Source organism: Mus caroli, unplaced genomic scaffold (genome assembly GCF_978045245.1).
Source record: "Mus caroli unplaced genomic scaffold, Mus_caroli_1 scaffold_2, whole genome shotgun sequence".
Classification (NCBI taxonomy): Eukaryota; Metazoa; Chordata; class Mammalia; order Rodentia; family Muridae; genus Mus; species Mus caroli.
Window position 1 is genome coordinate 63105757 of NW_028227257.1, and position 9154 is coordinate 63114910.

At 41.1% G+C, this 9154-nt stretch overlaps 1 non-coding gene and 1 pseudogene across 1 annotated transcript; both read right to left on the reverse strand.

Moving 5' to 3' along the window:
- Positions 1–215: 215 nt before the first annotated feature.
- LOC115030496 (U1 spliceosomal RNA) lies at positions 216–379 on the reverse strand. The gene has a single exon (XR_003836090.1). It is a non-coding gene; the product is annotated as a U1 spliceosomal RNA (small nuclear RNA).
- A 6781-nt stretch (positions 380–7160) lies between these two features.
- Positions 7161–7720, reverse strand: LOC110290096 (ras-related protein Rap-1A pseudogene; annotated as a pseudogene).
- Between the last annotated feature and the right edge of the window lie 1434 nt (positions 7721–9154).

The following is a 9154-nucleotide window of genomic DNA, read 5'->3' on the forward strand; positions in this document are numbered from 1 at the left end:
AGTCCAATCCCCAACAATGGTCAGTAGCAGCTGTGAATGGAAGTCCAAGGATCTAGCAGTTGCTCAGTCCCACATGGCAAGCAGGCGAAGGAGAGTGAGACTCCCTTCTTCCAATGTCCTTAAATGGGTCTCCATCAGAAGGTGTAGCCCAGATTAAAGGTGTGTGCCACCACACCTTGAACTCGGAGATCTCCCTGTCTTTTTTTTTTTTTTTTAAGGGGAGAGCGCAAACGCAGTCCCCCACTACCACAAATTATGCAGTCGAGTTTCCCGCATTTGGGGAAATCGCAGGGGTCAGCACATCCAGAGTGCAATGGATAAGACTCGCCCTGGGAAAACCACCTTCGTGATCATGGTATCTCCCCTGCCAGGTAAGTATGATCTCCCTGCCTTAATCTTCTGGAATCCATAGCCACTATGCCTCAAGATCTCCATACCCAGATCCAGGTCAGAAACTTCTATATCCCAGCCTCCAGATTAGGGTCACTGGTGAGCCTTCCAATTCTGGACTGTAGTTCATTCTAGATATAGTCAAGTTGACAACCAGGAATAGCCACTACAGCAGGTAAGGAGGGAAGACAAGAAAGAAAGGAAAGAAAAAAGAGAAAGAAATTAAAAAAAAAAGACATCTTCTGAGTAATATAAATTATTTCCAGCAAATTCATGTCAAAAGAAACCTCAGGGTTGTTTGAGTGGAAAGAAAATACTGACAGATGAGAATATGAGAGTGTAAAAAGTGCTGAAAAGTACTCCTAGAAAGAGCAAAGTGAGATAAATATTGGCTGTTCAAAACAGCAAGTGTAATGTCTTATAAAATTTGAAATGTAGTGTTGGGAGGAAGGTTAGCAAATAAAGTTAATGAATTACAGAATTTACCCATTTCCAAGAAGTGATAAAATAATTTATGATAGTAAGTCAAGATTACACACTATCATTATTAATGTACTTAGTAAAAAAAAAAAAAAAAGTCCTGTGACCCACTTTGATCAACTGAATATAGTAGAATATTGAACTAATCAGGTATAGTCTTTAAATAGTTGGTTTTGCAAGTGCAAGTATGAACGTGTGAGTGTGTGTGTGTGTGTGTGTGTGTGTGTGTGTGTGTGTGTGTGAATGGGATGCCTTCTCTAGAAACATAATCACTAGGCTGAGATTTTGGGGCCACATGTAGAGACCAAGTGTCAATATACTATTTGGTGAATCCAGATAAGCTCCCAGGATACAACTGTCCTCTTAGTTATTTCCAGCAGAAGCATCAGATGGTCAGCTATCGTCCCAGGCAAGAAATGACAGTATTTATGTAAGCAAATCTTAAACAAAAAACCGTCAGCTGAGCCCAGTCAACTCATAATCAATGAGATAATGAAACATTGTTATTTGAACAACTCAGGTTTGGGGTTGTTTATTTTGCTGCAGTATTGTAGTGGCTATTCCTAGTTGTCAACGTGAATATATCTGAAATGAACTACAATCCAGAATTGGAGGGTTCACCTGGGATACAGATCTTGAAGCTGGAAGACACAAGTTTCTGACCTGGATCTTGGCATGGAGATCTTGAGGCACAGTGACCATGAAAGGCTTATACCCAGGAAAGATAGTACACACCTTTAATCTGGGCCACACCTTCTGCTGGAGACCTACATAAGGACATTGGAAGAAGGAAGATTCACTCTTCTTTGCCTGCTTGCATGTACTTGCCAGCACATCTGTTGGGATCTACTTCTACAGAAGACCAGATAAAACAACTAGCCTTGTGGGACTGAGCAACTACTAGATTCTTGGATTTTCGATTCACAGCTGTCCATTGTTGGAGAGTCAGACTACAGACTATAAGTCATCATAACAAATTCCCTCAATATAGAAAGACATTCCAAACATTCTGTGATTCCAGAGAGCCCTGACTAATACAAGTATATAACTAAATCAATGGTCTTCTGTGTGATAATTCAGGATCTGAAATCTTTTGTGGCTCTGCTATTTTGGACACCTGGCAACTGAGTTCCTTCCAAAAAGATATGGAAAGTATGCATGTGTTGCAGTAAATCTCCAACCCAAATAAACCCAGGCAATGAAAACAACTCAATTAATATGAATACATGCTGTGCGCCTAGATTGGGCAGATCTACCACTACACTACCATCTTCCCCATATAAGAGACCCCTTAGAACTTGCTGTTGGTTGCTCCAGGCCAGGTGCTTCTGCTCCACTTTTCCTCCTCCTCCTCCTCCTCCTCCTCCTCCTCCTCTGTCCCCCCCTTTCTCTCCCAAAACCTTCAGCTCCACCTTCCCCTCTTCCTCCACCCATTCACCGGCTCTAGCCTTTCTTTATACATTAAGGTGGGAAGCAGGTTTACAGGAAATCACCTGAGTACTGACTCATTCCTTGTTTGCAACCCCTCACAGGACAACAGAATTAACATCTGTATTAGTCAGGGTTCTCTAGAGTCACAGAACTTATGGATAGTCTCTATATAGTAAAAGAATTTATTGACGACTTACGGTCAGCAGCCCAATTCCCAACAATGGTTCAGTCACAGCTGTGAATGGAAGTCCAAGGATCTAGCAGTTACTCAGTCTCACACAGCAAGCAGGCGAAGGAACCAGAGCTAGACTCCCTTCTTCCAATGTCCTTATATTGTCTCCAGCAGAAGGTGTAGCCATATTAAAGGTGTGTTCCACCACACCCTTAATCCCAGATGAAAGGTGTAGCCAGATTAAAGGTGTGTTCCACCACACCTTTAATCTCGGATGACCTTGAACTCAGAGATTTAATCGTCTGGAATCCATAGCCACTATGCCTCAAGTTCTCCATACCAAGATCCAGATTAGAAACTTCTATCTCCAAGCCTCCAGATAAGGGTAAATGGTGAGCCTTCCTATTCTGGATTATAGTTCATTCCAAATATAGTCAAGTTGACAACCAGGAATAGCCACTACAACATCCAATATAATTAGCCCCAGGGCTATCTGCAACATGTATGATTATGAAGATAGTTGAATAGTGAAATTTAGAAGATAGTACACTATGCTGTCAATATTATATAGATTTAGACTCAATTATATCACCTGTGTATAAGTGTCTTAGGGTTTCTATTGCTCTGATGAAACACCAGGACCAGAAAGCAAATTGGGAGAAAAGGATTTATTTGGCTTACACTTCCATATTGCTGTTCATCATTGAAGAAAGTCAGGACAGTAACTCAAACAGGGCAGGAACCTGAAGGCAGCATCTGATGCAGAAACCACGGATGAGTGCTGCTTATGGGCTTAATTCCCATGGTTTGTTCAATCTGCTTTCTTATAGTACCCAGGACTACCAGCCCAGGGATGTAACTATCCACAATGGGCCAGGACCACCCCATCAATCACTAATTAAGAAAATGCCTCACAGCTGGATCTTAGGAAGGCCACACCACCATCGAGGTTACCTCCATTCAGATTACTCCAGTTTATGTGTTAACATGCAGTGAGCCAGCCCAACTGACCCTTTGTCAACTCTACACAAACACATCATTAATCCATACATTTCTTATTTTATCCCCAAGATCTTGCATTATAAAGATAAATGATTTTAAAAGTCCCAGGGTCTTTACAAATTCAAACACATTAATTCCAGTCTCTTTAAAATACCCAATCTCTCTAAAAATCTCTTTTAAAAGCTCTTGAAGCCTTTCAGCTGTGCGCTCCTGTAAAACTCAAAATTAAATTAAATACTCTTTCTTATAGAGATTAAAAACCAGGGCCCAGTCAGAATCTGAACCAAGCAAAACCAAATTTCAATGGCATAACTAACTATATGCCCAATTACCTGGGATTCACTCTTGATCTTCTGTGTTCTGTCAGGCAGCTTGAGTTACTCCTTCAGCTCTGCCCTCTGCAGCACACACAGCCTGTCTTCTAGGCTCCCATGGCTCCACTACTATTGTTCTTGGTGGTCCTCCCAGGGTACTAGAGTCTTCTGCTGCAACCAGACTTCTCTCTCACTGATATCCTCTCATAGGCTCTCTTCATGGTGCCAAGAGTCAACTTCTCTGCATGACCCCTTCAGTCCTGGGCCTTCAACTGTCACTGAGGCTGTACCTTCACCAATGGCCTCTCTGCACCACTCATAATTCCAAGCCTGGTTGTTTTCCATGACCCCCTCCATGCCTTTAAAACCAGTATTCCCTGGGTGACTCTTGAACACTCCCTAGTTCAGCTGCCAGCTCAAGCTACAACCTCTGCTGTTTCTGGAACACAGCTTGTGTGAGCTGACCCTGAGCAAACACTTCCTAGAAGCCTTCACCCCAATGACGTTGGGCTCTTCTCAATCACCACTAATTTCTCACCTCCAGCTACCAGCATTAGTTGTCTCAGTCAGGCAAAGGTTTCACATCAGTGTTGCTTGTTTCTTGTTAATTACAGCTGACTTTTCAGCCCCAGCTGACCAGAAGGACAAAAAAATCTCAGTCCAAAACAGCAAAGGGGCCCAATAGTCTTTAAAGTTCTCTAAAATTTTACAAACCAGGCTTCAATTTCCTCCCTTGCTCTCAGTTTTCTTGTCTTCCAAGCTTCCACAGAACATCCCACTGAGCTCTCCACACTTAATGTCTTTCATAACCTAACATCCCAAAGTCCTTGAGCAGTCTTCCCCAAAATATGGTCAGGTCTGTCACAGCAATACCACACTTCTAGTACCAACCTTAGTTAGGGTTTCTATTGCTGTGATGAAACACCAGGACCAAAAAGCAAGTTGAGGGGGAAGGATTTATTTGGTTTACACTTCCATATTGCTGTTCATCATTAAAGGAAGTCAGGATAGAACTCAGACAAGGAAGGAACCTGGAGGCAGGTATTAAGGTTGATCTGTTGCTATATACTGTAATGCAAAATTCTGTGCCCAAAGATCTAGTTACCTATGAGTGAATTCTCATTATTACCAGCTTTTGTCGTACAAGCCTTGCCCCTTAATTTAAAACTATTAGTTAAATAGAAATGGCTACAGCCAATTATTGGAGGGATTAAAGATAGGTGGGTTTTGAATTTCCTGATTGGGGGTTGCAGAGGAGAGAGAAAAAGGAAGGACAAGAGAGGGAGAGGAGGAGAAAGCCGCCATGAGAGGAGATGGACCATGAGCACATTGGCCAGGAGAAACAGCAAGTATTTAGGGTACACCACTGGGGAAGGAGCCAGCCAGCAGTAATTGTCAAAGCCAAATAAAATAACCATAGTCTGAGTCTCATTCATTCATGACAAGATGGGAATAAGTTTAAAATGGTTGAACCACAGGCAGGAGCTGATGCAGAGACCATGGAGGGGTGCTGCTTACTGGCTCGATTCCCAACATAGTAAAGCAAGTGGGCAGTGTACTCTTCCCATGTGCTTAGGAAGAATAGTGAGTGACTGGAGACACCACTGAACTTCCTCTGCCACAATGTTCTCTTAAAATTTATCTCTCCAGTTAAACTATCCAGAAATATATCATTTGGTCATCTATCAAATCTAACTTAAAATGACCCAGACTCCTAAATATAACCAAAAATCAAAAACCTTGTAAGAAAAAATGTAGAGGAGAGTCTCAGAGATCTTAAATTAGGCAAAGATTTCAGAGACACATCACTAAAGGCACAACTCAGGGAAGCAAACACAGATAAAGTGTGCTTTATCAAATTGGTTTTTCTTTTTTAAATTTTTTTTAGAAAATTAAAATCAAGCCACAGACTTGGAGAAAATATTTGCAATTCATCTGATGAAAAGACCTGTATCCAGAATATATAAAGAACTGTTAAGCCACGGAGTTTTTTTTTTTAAAGCACCCAATCTCCAAGACAGCAAAAGGTTTGGATAACTATGTCTTACCAAAGAAGATATGCAGACAACAGATCACACAAAACTATATACAATTATTTTTAGAGATGTAAATTAAAATCATGAAAGACTGTTATATACCTTTAGAATTGCTAAGAATTTCAAAAATAGATTGGCTATATGAAATTTAAACCAGAAATGGACAGCACACCACCAGGAGAAATATGAGCCAGTGATTAGCAACCACTTCAGAAAATTATCCATGGCTTCCTGGAATACTGGAGATGGGCCAAACATTGACACAGGAAACCAGCGAGCCTACTTGTGTGTTAATGTTTATAGCATTATTTGTGATTTCTCCAAACTGGACATGACTTCGTGGCAATAATGTCCATTGATATGTAAATGGAATGGACAAACAAATAGTGGTAGAATACAACTTACCGATTAAAGAAATCAACTGATACCTAAATTAATATGGATGCATTTCAAACTAATCAAAAGTGAAAGAAGTTGGCTTTTCAAAGAGTGCAGCATAGATATTTATACATAGAATTTTACATCGAGTTTGAAAGAATACACAGTAACTCATACTGACAGAAAGGGATCAGCAGTTGCCTGGAGACTGAGAATCAGGGCTGTCAGGTGAAATGAGGACATCAGAGCTTCCCAGGAAGCATTTGAAGATGATTGGCATTTGAACCTATGTGCAACTATGTCAAAATGTAGGAAGTTGCGTGTCTGACATGTGTTTCATTTATTGTGTGTCAATGAAGTTCAAAACCGTTCTGAAAGCAATTTAGTTTTGTAAGGTATGTTTATGTATATGAGTATACTGTCTTCATTATATTTAATTAGAATATGACAGATGATATTTTCATAATTTTTAAACCTAAAAATGAAGTCAATGACTCAAAAACGTTATCTGCTGCAATGATTTTGAGGGGAGATTTCATAATCTATATCATTACAGATATAAAGTATGATGGTTTAGCTTTTCAGTCTTGACAGAGAGGAGTCATGATAAAAATGTCAATGTGAAATCATTTGATTATAGTAGTAACACCTAACATTTGAAATGCATCCATGCTCTTCTGCATAATTGTACTAGAGTCAAGTATCTTACTTCACATCTGTAATACCTGCTATTGCAAAGGAGAAATACTATGTCTTACTTCCAGGAGATATACGCAGAACAACTTTGTCTCGAGGGAACTTGTGCAAGCCAATATAAGATCTAGATTCTTCACATAATATAAAGCAGAAGATGCCTCTTCAGATTTCATTCCTGAAGTCTGGGATGCTGGCACTTTCCAGTTAGACAACAGTTCTTCATTTCTGTACTCTGGCTCAGAGCTGCTGCTGACTTCTGGTCTAGAGCAGCAGACGCGATTTCTTTCTAGGCTTCTTCTTTTCCGCTGGTGTTTTTCTATTTATCTGTCTGGCCAGCTCATAAAATATCTCACTAACGTCGATCTTTGACGTTGCAGAAGATTCTAAAAAGGCACAGTTTACACCACTGTCTTGCTAAATTCTGGCCTTGTTCTTTGCCAACTACCCGCTCATTCTTCCAGATCACATTTATTGCCCACCAAAATCATTGGGACATCTTCTGTGTCTTTAACGTGTAAAATCTGTAATTCTCTCAAGTCTTGTAGTAATTAAATGTAGACTGAGCTGTAATTGAGTAAACTAGTGCAAACCCTTGGCCATTCTTCATATACAAATCCTTCATCACTGTAAACTGCTCTGCTCCTGTGGTGTCCAGGATTTCTAGCATACACTTGGCAATCTACTTTGACTTGCTTTCTGTAGGAATCATCTATTGTTGAGTCATATTTTTCAACAAAAATTCCCTGAAAAAAAAACTGAACTGTCAGAGCAAACTTCCCCACGCCTCCTAAACCAAGGACCACCAGCTTGTACTCACACATGATGTGCTTTGTTAATATTAACACCCTCCTCCTCCTGCTCCTCCTCCTCCTCTTCTCCTCCTCCTCCTCCCTCTTCCTTCCTCCCTTTCAGCTGGTTCCTTTTCTGAGCTTGTAGCACACATTAGGGTCTTTGGGCTACAGGCAGCACAAGGATCATTCTGAAAAGGCTGACACTGAAGTGGGAACACTGATGTGAAATGTTTGAGCCATTTCACACTCCAAGAATGTGCCTGGTCTGAGGGATGCGTTGGTCCCCAGACCTTTCGCGGTGTCATCAAGAACATGGGTCTCCTTTCTACAATCCTCTCAGATCTCTCCTCCCTGACTCTTCCAATGAAGACTGCCTCTTTCACAAAAGAGGATCAATTCCAATTACATTTGAAGAAGGGAAGTACCTGGAAAGAAATTGTAGACACACCTCTTGCTTCAAAGGGTGTTCAAAGGGTGCTATGTCCATTCTTATACTAATTTAGGGGTAGCGGGGAGAAGACATTATGCTAGCTAGTGTAAGCCTATCAGGTCTCATCTGAAAGTAAGGTTGGCACCCTCTGAGTACACAGAGTAGAAAGAGGTAACCAAAGCAGCAGCCGGGAAGGAGCTGTGTGTGTGAATGTGAAGATCTGATGGTGATGTCATGTGATGTCATGTATCTCCCTCAGTCACTCTCCACCTTATTTTTTGAGACCTGCTTTCTCATTGGTTGGATTAGCTGGTCAGCAAACCCCAGGGATATGCCTGTGTCTTCCCACCTCCCCCACCCCACCCCCAGTGCTGGGATGATGGTGGCATGCTGCCAACCTTCTGGCTTTTCACGTGGGGCTAGGGATCCAAACTCAGGTCTTAATGGTTACAAAGCAAGCATTTTACTAATTGAGCTCCCCAGCCCTCAGATTTCTTTTAGATAGAATGAATGATAATCTACATCCACAGAATACAATCTGTCACATCACCACTGATAGCCTATCTTGTTAGTTGTAAGCATTTATAATGAAGAATATCATGACTGTCGAGGTTTGGTCTGTTGCTGTGGATTATAATGCTAAATTCTCTACCCAAAGATCTAGTTGCCTGTGAGTGAATTCTCATGGTTACCAACTTTTGTCATACAAACCTTGCTCCTTAATTTAAAACTACTGGTGGAATAAAAATGGCTACAGCCAATTACTGGAGGGATTAGAGGTAGGTGTGTTTTGATTTGGGGTTGCAGAGTAGGAGAGAGGAGAAAGGACAAGAGAGGGGGAGGTATAAGTTGCCATAAGAGGAGATGGACCATGAGCACATGGCCAGAAGAAACAGCAAGTATTTGAGGTACACCACTACGAAGTAGCCAGGCCAGAAATTAGTAGATTAGAGGTTACCCCCCAGTAATTGTCCAAGCCAAATAAAATAACCACTTGACCTCCATAGGTTTAAATCACACCAAACAAATGAACT